Raw genomic sequence first — 22,802 nt, forward strand, 5'->3', positions numbered from 1 at the left:
GGGAGAAGTGTGCAATTCCATAAGAATCTTTTGTTTTAGCTGGGAATTCTTACAGAGGTATAAGCGATCTTTGTACCATAACGAATCATTTTTCCAGCTAAATGTATCAGAAGTACTGGAATCTTGTTGTAGCTTTCGAATAAGTGCCCACACTTCTTCGTCATTCTTCCATTCCTCCCTTGCTTCGTTTATCCAATCTGGTTGGATAATAGAAATGGCACACAACAATGCTTCCACATCCTCATCCTTTCTTGAGAGTGCATCTGCCACCACATTTTGCTTCCCTTTTTTGTAGATGATTTCAAAGTCATAACCCAACATCTTTGTGACCCACTTTTGTTGCTCTTCAGAGGATAATCTTTGTTCTAAAAAGTATTTAAGGCTATCATGATCTGTTTTTACCTTGAAGTGTCTTCCCATTAGGTAGGGTCGCCATTTCTTAAGTGCATGGAGTATTGCCAACATTTCCTTCTCATAAATAGCTTTGCTTAAAAACTTTCCCTTGATTGGACGACTTTCAAAAGCAATGGGTCTTTCATCTTGCATTAGAACAGCACCAATTCCATTTCCTGAAGCATCACATTCCACAATAAAGGTTTTTGTGAAGTCCGGTGTAGCTAAGACCGGTGCTTGGCACATTGCCTCTTTAAGATGTTCAAAGGCCTTTGTTGCTTCCGGAGTCCATGAAAATGAATCTTTCTTCAATAATGTTGTTAGAGGTGCTGCTATTCTCCCATAATTCTTAACAAACTTGCGATAATACCCTGTCAACCCAAGAAATCCTCGCAGATGCTTTATGGATGTGGGGATTTTCCATTCCTTAATGGCTTTAATTTTGCTAGGGTCTACCTTAACTCCTTCATGAGATACAATATGACCCAAATATTCCACCTCCTGGACTCCAAAGAAACATTTGGATCTTTTTGCATATAATTGTTTCTCCTCCAATAGTTGTAGCACCCTGTCAACATGTTCAACATGATCCTTCCAAGACTTGCCGTAGATTAGTATATCATCAAAAAATACTAACACAAATTTTCTAAGGAATGGTTTGAAAATTGAATTCATCAAACCTTGAAATGTTGAAGGTGCATTGGTAAGGCCAAAAGGCATGACCAAAAATTCATAATGACCCTCATGAGTTCTAAATGTCGTTTTCGGAATGTCTTCAATCTTCATTCTGATTTGATGATATCCCGAACGAAGATCCAACTTGGTGAAGTAAATTGATCCATGCAATTCATCCAGTAATTCATCAATGACAGGAATGGGGAACTTATCTTTAATAGTGAGCTTGTTGAGCTCCCTATAATCTTGACACATGCGCCATGATCCATCCTTCTTGTGCACCAATACCAGCCTCTAGCATTTCTGCAACCATACGTTCAATTTCACTTTTTTGGACATAGGGATATCTGTACGGCCTGATGTTTGGAGGAACACTTCCTGGAATCAGATGAATAGCATGATCATGATCACGCATAGGTGGGAGACCTTTGGGAGTCTCAAATACCTTGGAATGATTGTCCAAGACTTTTTGGAGATCTGGAGAAATAGATGATTCCAATGTGGAAACATCTAGTGAACATAATTGTGCAATTACACCTCTTTGCTCCTTTTTTAGAAGCTTTGTCATGCCATTAGAGCTGATTATCTTTCCTGGTTTCCCTGCAATACCCCTTAATTCAACTTCCTTTCCTTCCATAGAAAATTTCATGAAAAGTTCTTGAAAATTAAAAGCTATTGTACCCAAGGATTGTAGCCATTGGACTCCTAGTACAACATCAGCACCTCCCATTGGAATGGAAAGCATTGGGCTAGTCAATACATATTCTCCCATGGATAGCTTGATATTATGGCACTTTCCAGAGAAATTTATTGTTCCTCCATTTGCAATCATCACTTGACACTCTGGTGCTGGATATAGGAAGCAATTCAATTCTTTTGCTACCCTACAATGAATAAAATTGTGGGTGCTTCCTGAATCAATCAACACTATTACCTTTTTCTTCTTGATTTGTCCTTCTATCTTGATGGTTTGAGGAGTGGTAATTCCCACCAATGCATTACAAGATATGGTCGGATTTATTTTTTCTTCATCTAGGCTTTGTTCCTGGAGTATATCCTCTTCTTTTGACCTTTCTTGCTCCTTTTCTTCTTCCTCTTCACAATCTATGTAGAATAATTTCTTCTCAGCACACTTATGACCTTTTGTGTATTTGCTATCACAATTGTAACAAAGCCCTTTTGCTCTTTTTTCTTCCAATTTTTTTGGTGTCAACCTTGTAGGTTGTGGAAGACTATGGGAAACAACACTTCCATCTTTATAGTTGTGAATGGTATGCTTCCTAGTTGCCATAATTTTGCTTTCCATTTTTCTTGCTAACCTGAATGCCTTCTCTAATGAATCAGGTTCCCAAAGGCGAACATCATGTTGGATATTATCCTTTAAAGACCCTATGAACACATCAATCCTATGCTCCTCTAGAATATCTTTTACCCTTATGTTCAATTTTTGGAACTCCTCAATGTGCTCCATTACTGAACCCTTTTGTTTGAGACTTATCAATTGGCTAAAAAAAGTGTTGCTTTTTGTATCTTCATAATGTGCTATCAATTCTTCCGTAAAAATTGCCCAAGTGATAAATTTTTTATGAGAGTAAAGCCATTGATACCATACAAACTGATTTGGTTCCAAATATACAGTTGCCATACGTACCTTTTGTGTGTTTTGCACATTATTGAGATCGAAGAATTGCTCCATCTGTAATATCCATGTGGTAGGATCCTTGCCATCAAACTTCCTCATTTCGATTTTTGGAATATGGTGGGTCTTCGATCCAACATTAGCGTCTATGGAATCATGAGTAACATTACTTTTGTTCACATCATGAGTTTCCTTTACAACCTTTTCATCATTAGTAAGTATTTCTTGTAGAAAATTTGTCAAATCTGTCTTCAAATCTGCCATGTCTGTCTTCAAATCTACCATATCTCTCTTCAAATCTATCTTCGAATCATCCATCTCAGCTTCCATGCCATTTATCTTAGATTCCACACCACTTATCTTAGCTTCTGTTAGCTTTTGTGAGCGTGACATTTGTTGCACTCGTTCTTGTAATTTTGATATATCATGTAGCATTTCTTCTTCTTCTTCATGAGTCATGCTAGAGCTTTCAGGTTCCTTACTAGGTGTTTGCGTTTTCTTTCCTCAGGGCATCAGTTATTGATAATAATGCTTTACTATGCCCTTTGAATTCCGTTTAACCAAGCTTACACAAAAATTAAAAAAAAAACAAACTACACACATTTTTTCACTTTATAGAAGCCTGATATTGAATCTGATGTATCTCTGTAATTTCGGATCATCTAGTTCTGAAATTGCTACCTATAGTAGCCTTTTGCGTCCTCTTTCAAATTCCACAAGTCTGAGCCAAATTGGATTCTCCAAGGAAGAGTTATGTGAAATCTCCCACAGTGACTTGCTTTTGGATTGGTTCATTAGAGCGAACTTGTACGACATGCCACGAGTCACTGTTTCAACCTTTGAATCTGAAACACATGCACAAAAAACTATAGTTCGTCCTCTTTCTGTACCGTTTTATGAAATTTCAATCCGATCCCCAGAGAGAGAGTTATGACGATTTTCCCCAGGTCACCTGTTTTGAATGTAATTCACGATTCTGCAAAAAGGACAACTTCCTCAGATCATATCTCCGAAAATGTCATGCGAAAAGATCTGAAATTCGGACCCAAGGTTTAGCGCAAATTCTTCTCAAATGGGTTTTTTTTCAACTTCTGAAACTTCACAGAAAAAAAGTTATAGCGAACATTCCATGATGACCTATTTGGAGCAGCGCAACACTAGAATCCAAAGCTCTGATACCAAATGTTATGAAACCAGCTCACAAAAAGATAGAAAAGAGAGATCCACACCTTAGAATTCAGCCTCTTCGAGGGGAAAACCTCCTTTACATTACGTAAATGAACAATTCTTGGATGATACCAATGACAAAACCTCCTTTCTATATATAGGAGTCTAAGGAGTCACAATATAATCCAGCCGACCTAACAATAATAATATAAAGCCACAAAAATAACAATAGAGGGATTCTATGGGGCACATAAACAACAATATGGGGGTAATAGGGGCACAAAAATATAAATAAGGGGTATAACTACAATAGTAATGGGGTAATCACTAGTATTATAGGGACCCAACAGCTTCGGAAGCTCCAACTCATAAGAAACTTTACCAACTCACTTATTTATCCATAATGGGCCTTCATACTTCCTTGTCAAAGATCTCGCAGCCCCTTTCAGTGGCTAAAACTTATCTTCGGTGATCCTATGAAAAACCATATCCCCAACATCGAAGTTTGCATCCTATCTATCCTTATCTGCCCATTTCTTCATTCTCCATGCGACATCATGCAGGTGCACCCGTGCTAAGTCCAAGTATTCCTCCCATGCTATCAAGAATCTATTGACATGTGGACTCTTAAATAATCCCCTCGATAGCACACTGTGGGGAGAAACTCGCATCTATCCATTGACCAACTCAAATGGACTATACCCAATTGCGGAACTGTTATAGCACCATTTATCACCATTGGTATTTCTGATGCTTGGTTTATGGCCTAGGGAAACCCCTCCTTCCACACTTGGTCCAAATATATTAAAAACAATGTTTTATTCCATGTACGCTACTTTACCCTAAGATAAAAGCATGTACATGTGGGTTAGTCAATACCCAACCTGCATATATGTGTTAAAACACTTAAAAGAATTAAATTCCCTTAATTATGGGTGGACTTCATGGGTGGACTGAGATTATCCCTGACTGAGTCTCATGAATCCATGTGCCTCATGCACTTCCCCAAGCTTCAGGAAACCATTTTTTCCTTGATTATAGATATTCTCCCTCTTGCTTGAGATATAATGGTGTTGGTTATGGAAGAAGATTGTTGAAGGCTGGGATATGACGAATCTGGAGGACAGTTCCACTTGGAGCCGGAAGAACAAGACTCAGGTGAATTCTCTCCATGCTATTTGTAGCTTACTGCAATAAAATAAACGCTATCTTGTTTCCAAAAATAACTTCGTTTATGCATCAAATTGTGTTGAAATTCATGTATGAATGTTGTTTTGATGTATAAATAATCATTAGATTATATGATATAAAGTCAAATTTCGTGAATATGCTTTACCTCTATACTGCTATGTATGTTCAAATTGAATGATTTTCAGGTTTGAAGAACATTAGGACTTGCAGAGCGTCTGAACCTTGTGGGACCTACTTGAATGAAGGAAATATTGGTACAGTCACTCTTACATAGTTTGTTTATATAAGAATTTTTCCTTATTTGTATGTGTGTTTCTTGTTGTAGTTTGCTTCTACTCTGTTGGGGTTCTAACCCAAATCCCTAGGGTACTTATTCCTGTAACAAGAACTCTTTTGCACATTGTAGCTAAACGGAGCCACGTCCAAGAGTTTAGGCTAATTTTTCTCATCAACCCTGACATAATGTCTGAAGTAGTCCTCCAACTTCATTTTAAGTCTCCCCATGTGTCTACGGATGGTAACTTGAACTCTATAGAAACTTTGTCTCGACCAACTTGAACAAAGTGGTCCAAAATCTGCGTGTAAAACGAGGATCCTCGTGAGACACGGTACTCAAAGGTACTCCCCAATATTTCAGAATGTTTTTGAAGAATAGCTTAGGAGTCTTCTCAGCCCGACATGGTATATTCATTGGAATGAAGACGACATACTTGGAAAAATTATTTAAAATGACCATAATTTTAAAGAGAGAATCCATACACGTGAGTCAAATTAAAATATTTGTGGAATAACCTGTTCAGAGTTTTTTTAAACCCAACATTTTGAGACTTCTATGTGAGTCCATCTTCAGGGGAACATGAAGATTCTTGAGAAGATTGGTGTGGATTAGGGAAACGAAATAGTAAGGATATATATACTAATAAATGAGGGGAATGATTTGGAGTCGGCTCGTATAGATTTTTATTATGCTTTATATTTTTAATGTAATTCTGTTAACTATAAAATTATGATATGAGAAAATTATTTCATTTAAATTAATTAAAAGTAAATTTATGTTACATTATTATCCAATGTATATATAAAATTAATGTTGATATGGATTGTAGAAAATAATATAAGCACTTAAAACCTAATGAATATGTTTTACTTTTAATAATGATTTTGTTAGTTAATTTTTTTTTAATATTTAATTTAATTTTTATCTAAAATGTACTATTATTGTGAGTTAAAATGTTTGTTTTAAGTTAATATGATTGTAATTTAATGAGATTAAAAATATTGTTAATGTTTAAAATTATTATTATTAGAATGGTTGTTATGAGGGAAATTTTAGAAGTTTTATTAAGATTAATTTACTAGGAGTTGTTTTATGTGAGAAATTAAAATATTTTATTATTTTTAATGCTTAGATTCCTACATCAAAGGGATGCAATTTATATTACTTATATATATCATCACTACTAAGTTTAAGCTTAACAAATTTATTAAAGCTAATGTATAATAATTTTTTTGTTTAATTATTATGACTTAAAATAATAAATCTAAGTTAATATGATTATTTTTTTTTATATAAGTTAATATTCATATTATAAGAATTGTTCTTACAAAAGGAATGGTTTATTAAGGGTTTTGAGGTATTTCTTATGACAAGGCCTTTGTCACCGTTTATATTGTTTTTCCTCTTTTCAATTTTTATGGCCTCTTTAATTTCTCATTTTGGGTAATGTTATTCCTTAATCCCATTATACCCTTGCACCTATAGTAACTCAGTGATAAAGTCCATCAAAACACTCATCCATGGTCTCTCGAGAATTGGTAAAGGCTACAAAAATCCTCACTTTCTCTATATATCCGATTTTTCCTAGTGAAAAATGATGCATTCCCATACCATCAGTCATAATGGCGACATTGATAGAGTTGGGAGTCGTGATCTAAGGTTTATGTTCGTGTTTATTGATAATATAGGTTTCTTTTCAAATTCATTAATAGTAGAGGAGAAGTAGCTATATATTTGTATATGTGAATGAGGGGCATCTTTTGAAGCTGTCAAAGATTCATAAGAAACAACTGACAAAATACAAAGAATTCATGATGACTAGGGTAGCTCTTTTTGAGCCTGTGAATCTTGCCTGCATTGATCTTTCCAATCCCAACCTTATGGCGAGTGCAACACGAGTTTGAAAGGTATTTTTAACTCTCAGTTTTAATTTTCAACTTTCATTTCCGTCGCTTTTCATTTAGTTCATTGATTTAGGCAAAATCGATTAAAATTATTATGTATGGAATGTTTGATTGATTTTATATAGTCATGTGTGGACAATAGATTTTTTTTATATCATCCATCATGGCATCAAGGAAGATTTTTTGGAGTAAGTATTTGAGCAAAGTCGGTGGATTTTTTCCCTTTCAAAGGGGGAAACAATGAAATTATTGCAAAATGAGAACCATTGAGGTTACACTCTGTATCAAGCAGAATCTCTTAACACTTCCGTTCAGCCCAAAGTTTTGATGTGAATTTTTGTCTCCTTATATTTACTTCTTCTTGTACTTACATCTTGCTCTGCTCAACTCTCAAAAATCAATCCATTGAAGTATTTCTCTTCGTAATTTTTCATATATTCATTTTTCCAAGGGATTGGAAGGGGAGTTAGGAAGCTTCTCGAGCTAGTGTTGATAAAGGAAAGTGATTTCATGGTCCCAATTAATGGCCTTCAACAGGTATGCAGTTCATCATTTGAAACAATATTTTTCATACTTGTCCAGCGCTTAAAAGTAGATTAAAGTGACAGTATTGACATTTTTACATCATAACCACATACATTTTCTGTGGTATCTCCATTTTCCTTCCTTAATTTGTAAAATTTTATTCTTTCTTGTCAACCCAACATTAACAGAATATATTTCAATTATGATATTACCCCATTAGATAGTGATAACTACGCTTAGTGATTCATGAGCTATTTTTTTCATCTTGTAAATAACTACTACCATCTAACTGATACATTAGGCATGGCGAGAGGCATCGAGTACTTGCATGAGGAATGCTTGCATTGGGTTATTCACTATGAAATAAAACCTCAAAAAATCCTCCTAGATGAAAATATCATTCCTAAAGTACCAAAATTCAGGCTGGACAAGCTGTTGATAGAGAACGTACTTTCTACTTCTCCACTATCAGAGGCACTAGAGGGTATCTAATGCTAGAGTGGATGAGAAATATTCCTATAAGAAGACGTTTACAACTTCACCATCATTTTGCTAGAGATTGTGAGTGGGATAAATATTCTAATATTAAGGCACCATATGATCATGGAGGGTGTCGTAAAATGCGTGGGCTATCAATTCCTAGTGCTTGTAGTGGAGAAAATGAAGATGGGGATCATATTGAGAGAGATGTTGGAACCGAGTCTTGAAGAGGATGTGGATTTAATGATAGATTGGGAAGAAGCAGAGAGAGTGGTAAAGACTATATTGTGGCGCATATAGTATGATATGGAATTGAGGTCCTCGATGGGGAGAGTTGTTGAGATGCTTCAAGGCACAATTTAATGCACAACTTAAATATTCATGACATTTGATGTTCGACATAAATATCTTGAGATAGTATATGAAGGTTGATAGGGTTACCTACATTTTCCATGAGGGCATCATTACTTTGAAAGTTTGATGTTTGACATGGAAACCTTGAGATAGTATACTAAGGTCTATAGGGTTCTTTCGTTAGGGTTTCTTTTTAGCGAACAAAGGTATATAGACAAACTAATCTCTTTATTAATTTAAATTCTTATTTTATAGTAATAAATGAATAAATTTTTATTTTATAGTAATAAATGAAATAGATTAGTTAAAGATGTAATTTTATTGAGCTTAAAGATAGATTAAAGTGATAGTATTGACATTTTTACATCATAACCATAGACATTTTCTATTATATCTTCATTTTCTTTCCTAATTTGTACATTTTTCTTTATTTCTTCTCAACCAACCATTTAGACAAGATTGTTCAATTATGAAATTACCCCATTAGATGGTGGTAACTATGCTTAGTGATTCACGAATGCTTTTTATACTCTCGTAAATAACTACTACCATATCTTTTCCATTTTTAGATGATTCCATGATTGACAACTAGAATTCTTTCAAAAGCCTAGCATTGCTGCCATTTGAACTTAGTATAATCAATCTTACTATTAAACGTAGCATTTATAAAATCAAGCTTTATTTAAAACCCTGTATTTCTTCTCTTAACTTAAAAGTGTTTTTCTTTACTAACTCTCTAGTTTTTGAAAACATAGAAATTAATACTATAATCTTTTTTTGAGAGATAATAAGTGTGATTCCCATAAAATTATGTAGAGTTATGAACTAGGGAGAACTCTCAAGTGTTAAAATGAAACTTAGGGACTCTATTAATAACCATACAACTGAAGATTGATCTACCTATAGGGTTACAACTTAATTTTCTTTTTCTTTTGTTGGTCTTCCCAAAAGATATAGAATGCTAATAGATATCCATACAACTACAATTGTGTCTCTCGCTTCATTCTCTCAATTCAGCATCTAGGAAATAAGGAGTTCCTGTGGTTGTCCATGTGGTTGTTGTTATGAAGGGTCTTTAAGGAGATGTTGAAATCATAGAAAAAATAAACGAAATTGATAACAAAAAGAAACCACATTATTATAAAAAGATATCAACAAAAAGAAACCACATTAATACAAAAAGACATCAACTAAGATGGAATTCATTGTAAGGACCAAATTTGAAAACCATTTTCAAAGAAGAAAAAAATGACCAACCAAGCCATACAACAACAACATTGTAGATGTGTATTACATATTACAATATTTCTCTATTAGATATAGAAAACTTTCCTATTAATTACATAAATTTTTGAATTTATAGAGTTTGGAGTTTTTAATGGAGATGAAAGTCTATTGATAGTGTTCTTTGAATGAGCAATGTTAAGAGAAAAGTTGAATTCCCTTGGTTGTTGAAGGTATATATCTATTTCTTTGGTTTGCTTTAAACTAATTCAAGCTTAAGAAAGCATATAGTATTAATTAGAGACAAATGAAAACTAAAAAAACCTTTTCCATTATGAAAATAGATTTCTATTTTCAACGATGTAAATTCAAATACTTTTGAAGATCATCTAATGAATAGAAGAAACATATGTTTACCTTTTCTTAATAGAATTTGAGAATTTTTCTTTTTCTATTTACTAAGTTCTATTGAGATTTTATGATGTTTTAATGTAGCAACTTTTTAAATTTTAAATATTTAGGACACCATTTCATTTTAGAAATTTTTTTATAAAGGGTTTATTTAATATACCCTTGTTAATAGAAGTACATTTTTTTAATAACTTTTCATCTTGGAAGGGATAGATAAATATATGCCCTTCCAAATAAAATTAAAACCGACCCTTCAAATTTGATCACTCGTGCCCAACCAGCGGCGTAGGTGCATCTATGTTCTCCCTTTCGTTCACTTCTCCATGGCCATGTCGTAACTTCGCCCCTCGCACAAAGACTACGTCAATTATGTATTGGTTTTGGGGTTGGAGTTTAGTGTCCATCCACCCACTTGGTTCTCCATATATATATATAGATATATATATATATATATATATATATATATATATATATATATATATATATATATATATATATATATATACATATATACATATATACATATATATATAGATATATATATATATATATATATATATATATATATATATATATATATATATATATATATATATAGATATGTTTCTTGCAGATCAGAATTATCTAGGGACGTGTCACTTAGGGAATCAACCCATGAAGATGACCTCCCCACAAGTATGTGCACATCCATTCACTATGCTTCTCATGTCTGCGGTGTCAAAAGTTTAATTGATCCGAGATCTCACATATCACTATAGACATGACTTCTCTGAGATATTGTAGTTGATCCCAAATCTTAGATATCCTCATATATTAGGATATTCGATCTTCCTTAAAGGCTATTCCGTCTTCCCTAGACATCTTTGGCTTGAAGATTTCTTGTCCTAATGAGATGACTTCTAGAGCTATGCTTACAGAATGCAACTCTACTAGTTTTTTATAGATGTATTTTGAAGTTTCAAATTTAGATATATGAAATGAGGGGATCCTTGATGGATTTAATGAGAATCCTTTGAGCCCAAATTTCCACTTTGATATACTTTGCAAGTTCTTCAACATCTTCTTCTCCTTGTTTGGTGATAGATCCTTTGACATTATCAATGACCTCATTTATATCTCTCGTTTTCTTCCATGCACGATAATTCGAAGCCCCAACCAATTTGTTGCTTTCATTGCAAAAAGACATTTTTACAGATTGAGATAAGGTCGTTTACTTACTTGATAGGATGCTCCTTTCTCCTTATTGTTTTCTCAATGTTGATAATGATATAGATATTAGAAAACTTCTCCTTGATGAAAGTAGTTTTCTTCAAGAGTAATCCTTGATACCAGATGAAGGTAGTTTTCTTCAAGAGTGATCATTGATACCACAGAGAATGACATCTATTTGGATCCTTTGATGAAGATCAATGATGACTTCTCGATGATGTCTTTAATGGTAAGGACTTTGTCAAATTAGCTGTGATACCATGTTGAGAAATGTACAGAATAACAATTGCTAGATTTATCTTCTATTGCTTGTGAGTGGTTTTTACTTCTTTAGATTAGGATCTTCTTTTATTTAGGTTATTAGTGTTCTTCATCAAACAACTACCAATGTATAAACCATAAAGAGACAAGAGACACATAATATAGGCTATGAGCCACGGCCAAAACCTCTTACTCTTTGAGAGGAAAACCGGAACGAATTCTTCTTCTTATAGATATTCCAATTGAATAATACCAAGACCAAGGCCTAGACCCTTGACCAAAATGACCTCTCTAAGACCAAGTCAATTTTCTGTAATTTAGCCTTCACTTCTCCAACTTAGAACTGAACTTTTCTGTCTCCTTGACTGTGTTTTTAGTTTTGGGTCTGCAATAATAAACTCTTCTCTCTTTGACTCATAAGGGATGAGTTTTTTCCCTTACTTATTCGGTTTGACTAGAGAAAGGATCTATATTAACTCTATATGCATCATGTGATGGACCTTGACGAGAAAACATTCTTGAAATATCTTCTATCTTACCTTCAAACATGGTACCTTCCAACTTGGTCTCTTTCCTTTGCTTGGATATGAGGATGTTGTAGACCCTTATATATGTGATAATACTATAGAACCTTATATCGAACTCTTTATAGACCCTTATATATGTGATTTTAGAGCATTAAATAAAATCACAATAAAGAATCATTATCATCTTCCTCATATTGATGATTTGTTAGATCAGTTAAAAGATGCAGTTTACTTCTCTAAATTATACTTGCAAAGTAGCTACGATCGGATTACAGTTGTAGAACATGATGTATGGAAGACTACTTTCAAAACAAAGAAAGGAATCTATGAATGGATGGCTATGCTTTTCGGCTTAACTAACGCTCCAACTACATTCATGTGAGTCATGAATGATGTATTTAGACCATTCACTAATGATTTTGTAATAGTCTATTTAGATGATATTCTTGTTTTTAGTAGAACATGGGATGAGCATGTAAAGCAAATTTAGATGTTGTGAAAAGAGAAATACCTATGTAAAACTGTCAAAATGTGAATTTGGTAGAACATCTTTGAATTATTTTGGTTATATTGTAGGGGGTGGTGAATTGAAGATAGATCCCTTTAAGGTCAAAGTCATTATAAATTGGACAAAGCCCAATACTGCTATAGAAGTTAGAAGTTTCTTAGGGGCAACACAATATTGGAGAAAGTTTATTGTTAAATTTTGTTTGATTGAAACTCCTTTACATGCTTTGACAAGTGTGAAACAAGTGTTTCAGTGGGGAGGCAAATAGCAGAAAGCCTTTGACACATTGAAAGAAAGGATCAGTACAGTGCCAGTACTAGCACTGCCAGATCCTCAACATCCATTTGAGATTGAGACAGATGCAAGTGAATATGCCATGGGGGCAGTGTTGATACACCACAGAAAGCCTACATGCTTTCATTATGAGACATTCACATCAGCGGTATTTAAATATCCTACATATGATAAAGAATTGTATGCATTAGTTCAGAGTGTTAAAAAGTGGAAACATTACATAATGGGTAAAGAAACAATCATACACATAGATCATCAACCACTTCAATATTTACAATCACAAACTAAATTGAAACAATCAAGACACTATGAGTGGATGGGTTTTCTACAACAATTTCATCTTGTTATCAGATATAAGAAGGGCATACATAATAAGGTTGCAGACATGTTATCCATAACAATTATAAATGCATCCACAATACTTAAGCATAATTCAGTAATTCATGAAAGTTACATTGAACAATATGCTCAAGACACATATTTTAGGGATGTATATGCAACTTTAAGTCATGGCAAGCAGGTAGAAGAATTGGATTATTTCATAAAGGACAAACTCTTATATCATTAGGGAAAGGTATGCATTCCACAAACTGAAAGAGTTAATATAATTCGAGAAGCACATACTTATCTCATATCAGGTCATTTTGGTGTAAGTAAAATAGTTGTACAATTACAAAGATTCTGCTAGTGTCCACGAATGAATGAGACAGTTTCTAGATATATTAAAGGATGTACCATGTGTGCTACAAGCAAACCAAGTAATAGAAAATTAGGCTTGTATACTCCACTTCCAATTCCTTCTCGTCCTTGGGAAAGTGTTTCCATGGATTTTGTTGGGGGATTGCCAAAGTCTAGAAAGAGTCATGATTATTTTTATGTAGTTGTGGATAGGTTCAGTACGATGTTTTTTTTGACACCATGTAATAAACAGGTCACAGCTAAAGAAACTGCAAAGTTCTTTCAAAATATATGGGTTAATTTTTGGTTACCCACTTCTATTGTACCTGATCGAGATTCTTGATTTGTCGAGAAATTTTGATCAAGTCTATAGGAGTTCATGGACACAAAGTTAAAGAAGAGCACAACATTTCATCCGCAAACAGATGGTGAGACAAAAGTGGTCAATAGGATAGTGATACAATTGCTTCGAGGATATTGTAGCAAACACCCCAAACTTTGGGATGAGCATTTGTGTTATGTGCAACATGCTTACAACCATGCAAAACATTATTCTACTTCGAGATCTCCTTTTGAGACTTATTTTAGTTTTATACCAAAGTCTCCCTTAGATTTTGTCTTTGGTAAAGACATAACAGTTGATGGACATAGTGATGTGGACAAAGCAACCAATTTCATTGAAAAAATCCAGGAAATTCATGAGGCAGTACATGAACAGCCGGAAAAAAGCCAAGCAAAGTTTAAGGTGTGACATGACAAGCATCGAGTTGAGCATATTTTTCAAGTTGGTGATCAAGTCTCGTTGTATATCAGTAAAGGAAGACTGCAAGGGGAAGGTAAAAAGTTTAAACCAATTAGATATGGTCCTTTTAAAATACTTGACCAAATTGGTGAAAATGCTTTCTACCTAAATCTACGAGTTTACATGCAAATCTATAGTGTCGTAAATGTTGAATACTTGCGATTGTATGAGCCTTCATTAATTGAAGATCTCGAAGAGCAAGGTCAGCTACCTTCCATTGAAGATACCTTCCGTGAGTATCTCAACGAGCTACAGGGGGACACAGTTCTTGACAAGAGGATAAGGACTTCGCGACAGAGAAATGTTGAGTATCTTTGAGTTGGACTAAAAGGTACAAATCCAAGTAAATAACAATGGATAGAGATGAGAAAAGTGAAAGAAGTTTATTCTAACTTACTGGACAACTAAAACCAAGTTTTGGTGGTTCAAAAGCTTCGAGTGGGGAGGAGTGATCTAAAATGGATCGAGTTTTGCCTCCATATCAAAGTCTTCAAATGCAGATGAAAGTGGGATCAAGTCAAATTTCTCGTCGATACGATTCCAATGGTGTGAACGACGTGTAAATTAGAGTCCGAATGAAGAAGTTAGAGCGAGTCAAACTTTATGGGAAAACTTAGGTCAAAAAGTAAAAAAGTCAAAAGTCCAAGGTCAACTAGGTCAATGGCGAATGCCTACATCAACAGGGACACATGTCAACTTGGGAATGAGCCATGGGCCTTAGATGATGTCAGCAGAGGAGGTAACATGGTAGTTTGTGATTGGTTCATATGGGCCAATCCCTTGCTGACACGTGGCAACCCAGATTTTGCCCAATTTGGCCTTGTTTCCAAAATTTTCTAGATTAGGGAGATTTGAACCCCTAACCTCCTAGAATGACAATGTTTTCGCTGAAGGACCTTACCGGATGGGCTACGATGGGAATTGTTAATATTTGCGTTGAGTATATATTTATGTTGTATTGGGGGTCTTGCTGAAAAAGGCTAGACAACCGGGGTCAACCCCACGACTGCTAGACCTTTGAATTATGGTTATCGCATATATCCCACATGCATAGGTGGTGGTAACCATATACCACATATGAACCAACTGAAACACATATCAAACAATGAAACAACGAAGCCAACACATATCATATCACATACCCAATGTATAATGAGAGAATGGTCGAGCATGGGTTTCGAACCCTTGGCTTTCCAAAACCTTATATACAAATGACTTTGCATACCTCTGCTATCCAACATGTCAACATTTCGGGCTTGAAACAAAGCCGAACCAATTTTTTATTAAACTGTACAGCTGTCGAACCTACTATACCACCAACGCACTGACCGAGGTGGTTTCATGCATTCCAGAGTGGTTTTAGCCAAACATAGGGTGGTTATGCAGGGACAAATGTGGTTTTGGACCATTCGAGGGGGTCTAGAGGTCACAGTGGCTATATATGGTCAAGTTTATACTTGTCTGACTCGAAATTTCGAGCTCAACGTAGTGGTGAGGTTCATTTTCTCATTTGAGACTCTGTTTTCAAGCTCATACCTCTAATAGCATTTTGAAGACAAAATAAAATGGTCAACACTTGAAGCAAAAGGACCAAGGAAACGTAGCCACAAAGTCTCATGAACTCCTTTATTAAATTTTGCTATGTTGATGTGTTTGAATGTTTTTTCAACTTGCGTTTATGTTATTTATAATCTTTTCAATCCGTTGCACTAAGTAACATAAGTAAATTCACACAAAGTGTGTAATACCTTTTTCATTAACCAATCACGCATGAATCTCCAAGTCAATAAACCCCAAACTATGCAAAGCACATTTCTTTTTCTCAAGAATCCCTACATACATCTCTTGTCTTTGCTGCATTTTGTTTTATTGGCTCTCATACCATATTTCACACCCCCAAGTCGGTTCCACCATGGGGGGCTTCTTGGGCACAACTAAGTTTCCATACTTACAATTTTTTTCACTTTCTCGGTTGTGCCTACCAACATCATTACTTATGTTATTCTTCATTATTAGTTATGCGAGGAAATATATAACACTAGTACCAACATGCCAATGAGACCAAGAACAACAATTATAGTAATTCAATACTTCATTTTTGAATAATTTTACAATATTTTACAATGGCAATGCTACTTTTCTAATTCTGCCTATGTCATGGACTGCAGTGGGCACCACTACCCACAACACCTCCCACACTTCCCACGCCATCACTTGAAAGTTGCCTACTCACCCTGTTGTCTTTGTCACTGTAGTTGCCCATATTCGCCGCCACTACCGTGTTTCTGCCCATTGTGTGTTGCTCCGTGAACGCGTTTCCAAAGTCTTGTGTCCAACAAGTGTACACACATCCATTCACTATGCTTCTCATGTATGTAGTGTCAAAATTTTAATTGGTCTGAGATCTCACATATCACTATAGACATGACTTCTTTGAGATCTTGTAGTTGATCCCCAATCTCATATATCCTCATTTATGAGGATATTACATCTTTCTTAGAGGCTATTCTTTCTTCCCTAGACATCTTTAGCTTGAAGATTTCTTGTCTTAATGAGATGACTTCTAGAGCCTTGCTTACAAAATACAACTCTGCTAGTTTGTTATAGATGTCTTTTGAAGTTTCAAATTTAGATACATATGAGATGAGGGGATCCTTGATGGATACAAGTAGAATCCTTTGAGCCCTAATTTCCACTTTGATATACTTTGCAAGTTCTTAAACATCTTCTTCTCCTATTTTGGTGATAGATCTTTGACATTATCCATTACCTCATTTAGATCTCTCCTTTTTTTCCATGCAGGATAATTCGAAGCCCCAATCAATTGTTGCTTTCATTGCAAAAAGAAATTTTCAAAGATTAAGATGAGGTCATATAGATAGGATGCTCCTTTCTCCTTGTTACTTTTTAGATGTTAATAATGATATAGATATTAGAAAACTTTTCCTTGATGAAGGTATTTTTCTTCAAGAGTGATCCTTGATACAGATGAAGGTAGTTTTCTTCAAGAGTGATCATTGATACCAGAGAGAGTGACATCTCTTTGGATCCTTTGATGAAGATCAATGATGCATTCTTGGTGATGTATTTAATGGTAAGGACTTTGTCACATTAGCTCTCATACCATGTTGAGAAATCTAGGGCATAGCAATTGCTAGATTTATCTTCTATTTCTTGTGAGTGATTTTTACTTCTTTAGATTAGGATCTTCTTTTATTTAGCTTATTAGTGTTCTTCTTCATCAAACAACTACCGATGTATAGACCATAAAGAGACAAGAGACACATAATATAGGCTATGAGCCGCAACCAAAACCTCTTACTCTTTGAGAGGAAAACCCGAACAAATTCTTCTTCTTATAGATATTCCAATTGAATAATACCAAGACCATGACCTAGATCCTTGACCAAAATGACCCGTGCAAGACCAAGTCAACTTTCTACAATTTATCCTTCACTTCTCCAACACAGATCTGAAACTTTTCTGTCTCGTGACTATAGTTTTAGTTTTGGGCCTGAAATAATAAAATATTCTCTCTTTGACTTGTAAGGGATGAGTTTTGTCCCTTACTTATTCTGTTTGACAAGAGAAAGGCTCTATATTAACTCTACATGCACCATGTGATAGACCTTGCCAAGAAAACAGTCCTGAAATATCTTCTATCTTACCTTCAAACATGGTACCTTCCAACTTGGTCTCTTTCCTTGGCTTGATTCTAAAGATGATGTAGACCCTTATATGTGTGATAATACTATAGACCCTTATATCGAACTCTTTTTAGCCTCTTATTGTATTACCTTCTGTGAAATTTTCACCCAAGATATCACTTTAAAATGATGTTGACCATTTCTATTTATAGTTATTTCTTTTCAATATAGGCCGACTTGAGTTGGGCGTGAGATGGCATATCACTTCAAGTCATTTAATTCATCTTGAAGCCTAATTGCTTGAGGATATGCTTCAATAGATCATTTAATTCATCTCTAAGCCCAATTGCACAAGGATAATTTTCTTGGTATTGGAGGGTTGTTTACACTTATCTAAAGGCTTACAATGTGAGTAATCACTAAAATAAAATTCCTTGTTCATGAAACCTATGAGACAAGCATTACAATAATAATTTTATTTTTCATCTTTTCATCAATTACATAACATCACAATTACACATGTCATTATGAAGACCCTGTTGGGAATAATGCTTAATTAGTTATGTAAATTTCTATTTAGTGTTCTCTGCAAAAATAAGGCAGCAAATTGTTAGCTGCAGTAGTGCTGGGAATTAGGTGTGATGTCATTAGATTTGTTTCACAGTAGATTTTAGTAATAGTTGAGTAGATTTTAGTAATAGTTTTTCTATATAAGAATGTAGTTAATAGCTGAATTAATATATGAGATCTGCAGCATTTTTTAGCTCACACAGTAACTGCGTTTCTTAATTGTTTTATTTATTTTTTTATGTATTTTTCTTCATAGTATTGTTGGCTTCTCAATTGGCTTGAAATAATTCATTTCATATTCTACAAGTGGTATCAGAGCAGGTAAAATGATTTTGGGTTAAAGTTCTATTGTTGGAATTTCGCCAAAGTTAATCATGTCGAATTCTAACCAGATGCTAGTTCCAGAATTTGATGGCAACGATTATGATTATTAGTGCATTACGATGCTAACCTTTTTGATTGGAAAATATTTGTGGGAGATTGTTGAATCAGGATATGAGGAGCCAGCTAATTGGAATGCTCTCACACCTAATGAAAGAACATCAAGAAAGGAAGCAAGGAAGAAGAATGCTCAAGCTTTGTTTCACATTCAGATAGCTCTTGATAAGAGCTTATTTCCAAGAATATCAGGAGCAAGAACAGCCAAAGCTACCTCGGAGACTCTACAAGAAGCTTACCAAGGTAGTGATCAAGTTAAGGTGGTAAAGCTTCAGACATTGAGGTGAAAGTTCAAGAATTCGAAGATGCAAGAAGCTGAAAGTATCAATGACTATTATGTGAGAGTCAAAGATGTGGTCAATAAAATGGCTACACTTGGAGAAGCTGTAAGTAATGAAGTTTTAATTAAAAAAGTATTGAGATCTTTAACACAAATGGAATCATGTTGCGATAATCTTGGAAGAAAGTAAGGATTTGACAAAACTATAGTTTGATGAATTGGTTGGATCTTTGATGTCTCATGAAGAAAGATTGAAGGAAAGTTTTGAAGGTGTAGAGAAAGCTTTTTCCTCTAAATTACAAATTACAAAGAATGAAGATGCAAGTAGCAACAGTACCAAAAGCCATCAAGGTGTAGGTAAATGGCAAAGCCAAAATTATTGAAGAGGTAGAGGAAGAGGTGGCTCAAGTGGAAGAACTATTTTCAAAGGAAGAGGTGGAGGTAGATTTGATAAGAGAAATGTTAAATGTTACCATTGTAACAGGTATGGTCACTTTGAAAGAGAATGCAGATTGAAAGAAGGTAAAAATGCTAATTATTCTCAATAAAATGGTGAGTATCCTCGAGATCACTTATTTTTATCTTATGCCAAAGGTGAAAATAATACTAAAGATGTTTTGTACCTAGATTCTGGATGCTCTAACCATATGACAGGGAATGAGAAGCTGTTTTCAACAAAGGATGGAAGTTTCAAATCCAAGATCCAGCTTGGTGATAATAAATCATTGGAGGTTGCTGCCAAAGGAGCTATGGAGGTCCAAACAAAAGAAGGTACAAAGAGTATTCATGACATTTATTATACTCCACAATTGAAGCATAATTTGTTGAGCGTTGGGCAGCTCTTTGAGAAAAATTATAAAGTACTCTTTGAAAATAAGACATGTACTATCTATGATAAGAATAAGGGAAATAGGGTGATCACTATTGTGCCTATGACAAGAAATAGGATGTTTCCCTTCAGGTTTGATGAACATAATAGCAATCTTGCTAATATGGCTTATGAAGATTCAAGTTGGTTATGGCATCTCAGGTATGGGCATTTAAATTTTCAAAGTTTGAAGTTTCTAACCTCACATGCATTAGTTTCTCGTTTGCCCAAGGTAGAAGAGCATAAGGAGGTTTGTGAAGGATGTGTTAAAGGAAAGCATGCAAGGGAAAGGTTTCCAAAGGGAAGTGCATGGACGGCTCATTACCCACTTGAGCTTGTTCATTCAGACATATGTGGTCCTATGCAGACTAAGAGTTTGGGTAAGTCATCATATTTCATCACTTTTATTGATGATTACTCACGAAATTGTTGGGTATATTTTTTGAAGGCCAAAAGTGAAGCCCTTGATACATTCAAGAAGTTCAAAGCCCTTGTAGAAAATGAGAGAGGGTGCAAGATCAAATGTTTGAGGACTGACTATGGGGGAGAATTCTGCTCAAAAGCTTTCCAGAGTTATTGTGATATGAATGGCATCACGAGGCAGCATACTACAGCATACACACCCTAGCAGAATGGCATAGTTGAAAGAAAAAATCGTACTGTGGTTGAAATGGCAAGATGCATGCTACAAACTAAGGGATTGAGCAACACTTATTGGGGAGATGTAGTTGCTACAGCAGTATACATCCTCAATCGTAGCCCCACTAGTGCACTGGAAAATATGACTCCTTATGAAGCTTGGTATGGAAAAAGGCTTAATGTTAATCATTTCAAAGTTTTTGGTTGTTTGGCTTATGTGCATGTACCTGATCAAAATAGAAAAAAGTTAGATGCAAAGAGTGAGTTATGTATTTTTATTGGGTATAGTGAGACAAGAAAGGATTATAAATTGTATAATCCTCTAACTAACAAGCTTATTGTCTCAAGATATGTAATTTTTGATGAAAGGGAAGTTTATGGTCATCAAAAAGGCCATGTTGAGAAGAAAAAATCTATTTTGAATGATGATATAATTGTTGATAATGATCATGAGCAGCCAGCTAATGTTTCTGTAACTAGTGGCTTAACTCCACCAAGGAGCCCTTCATCAATTTCTTCAACAAAAAGTTCAAGTCCAACTTCTTCTCCACGTTCTACAAGGAAGGTAAGAAGATTGAGTGATATTTATGAAAGGAGTGCAAATCAAGCACATGAAGAAAGCCCAATAGGTGAGATATTCAATTTTGCTTTATTAGCCAAGGCTGAATTTGAACCATCATGTTTTGAAGATGCATGTACTAATGAGGTTTGGATGCAAGCCATGCAAGAAGAGATGGATTCCATTCAAAGGAATGACACTTGGAAGTTGAGAGAGCTTCCACATGACAAGAAAAAGATTGGCACCAAATGGGTCTATAAGACTAAATTTAACAGTGATGGGAGTGTTGAAAGACACAAAGCAAGATTAGTTGCTAAAGGATTCACAAAGAAGTATGGAATTGATTATGAAGAGACATTTGCACAAGTAGCAAGAAAATAGACCATTAGAATGTTGATTTCATTAGGAGCTCATAAAAAGTGGAGCATACATCATATGGATGTGAAAAGTGCCTTCTTGAATGGGTACTTAGAAGAGGAAGTATATGTGGATCAGCCACAAGGTTTTGAAGTGGAAGGAAAGGAGAATAATGTCTACAAGTTGAAGAAGGCTTTGTATGGCCTTAAGCAAGCACCAAGAGCGTGGTATGCAAGGATTGATGGATACTTTGAGGAAAATGGCTTCCACAGAAGTAAGAATGATCCTACCCTTTACTACAAACAAGAAGGTATTGATATTTTAATCATAAGTTTGTATGTTGATGATCTATTGTATATGGGTAGTAGTTCTAAGATGAGTGATAAATTCAAAGTTGCTATGATGAATGAATTTGAGATGAAAGATCTAGTCATCATCAAATATTTTCTAGGAATGGAGGTTTATCAAAGTAAGGATGAGATTTTCATTTGTGAGACAAAATATGCACACGATATGCTAAATCAATTTGATATGGTTGATTGTCATACATCCCCTACTCCAAGTGCTCATGGAGAGGTGTTATGTAGAGATGATGGTGCTGATTTAGTTGATGAGAAAAGTTACAGAAGTATTGTGGGGAGCTTGATATTTCTAACCCACACAAGGCCTCATATTACATATTCACTTTCACTTGTTTCAAGTTATATGACAAATCCATCTCAAATACATATGAAGGGAGCAAAGAGGATTTTAAGGTATGTGAAAGGCACTCTAAATTTTGGTATTCATTACTACTCTTATGAAAAGTTCAATCTTGTTGGATTTAGTGATTTAGATTAGGGAGGTAGTCTTGATGAACGTAAGTCCACATATGGAAATTGTTTCTATTAATTCCACATCTGGAAATTGTTTCTCTTTTGGTTCG

The sequence above is a fragment of the Pinus tabuliformis genome, chromosome 4_2 (genome assembly GCF_031772625.1).
Source record: "Pinus tabuliformis cultivar Carrire ecotype Pingquan chromosome 4_2, CPIR1, whole genome shotgun sequence".
Classification (NCBI taxonomy): Eukaryota; Viridiplantae; Streptophyta; class Pinopsida; order Pinales; family Pinaceae; genus Pinus; species Pinus tabuliformis.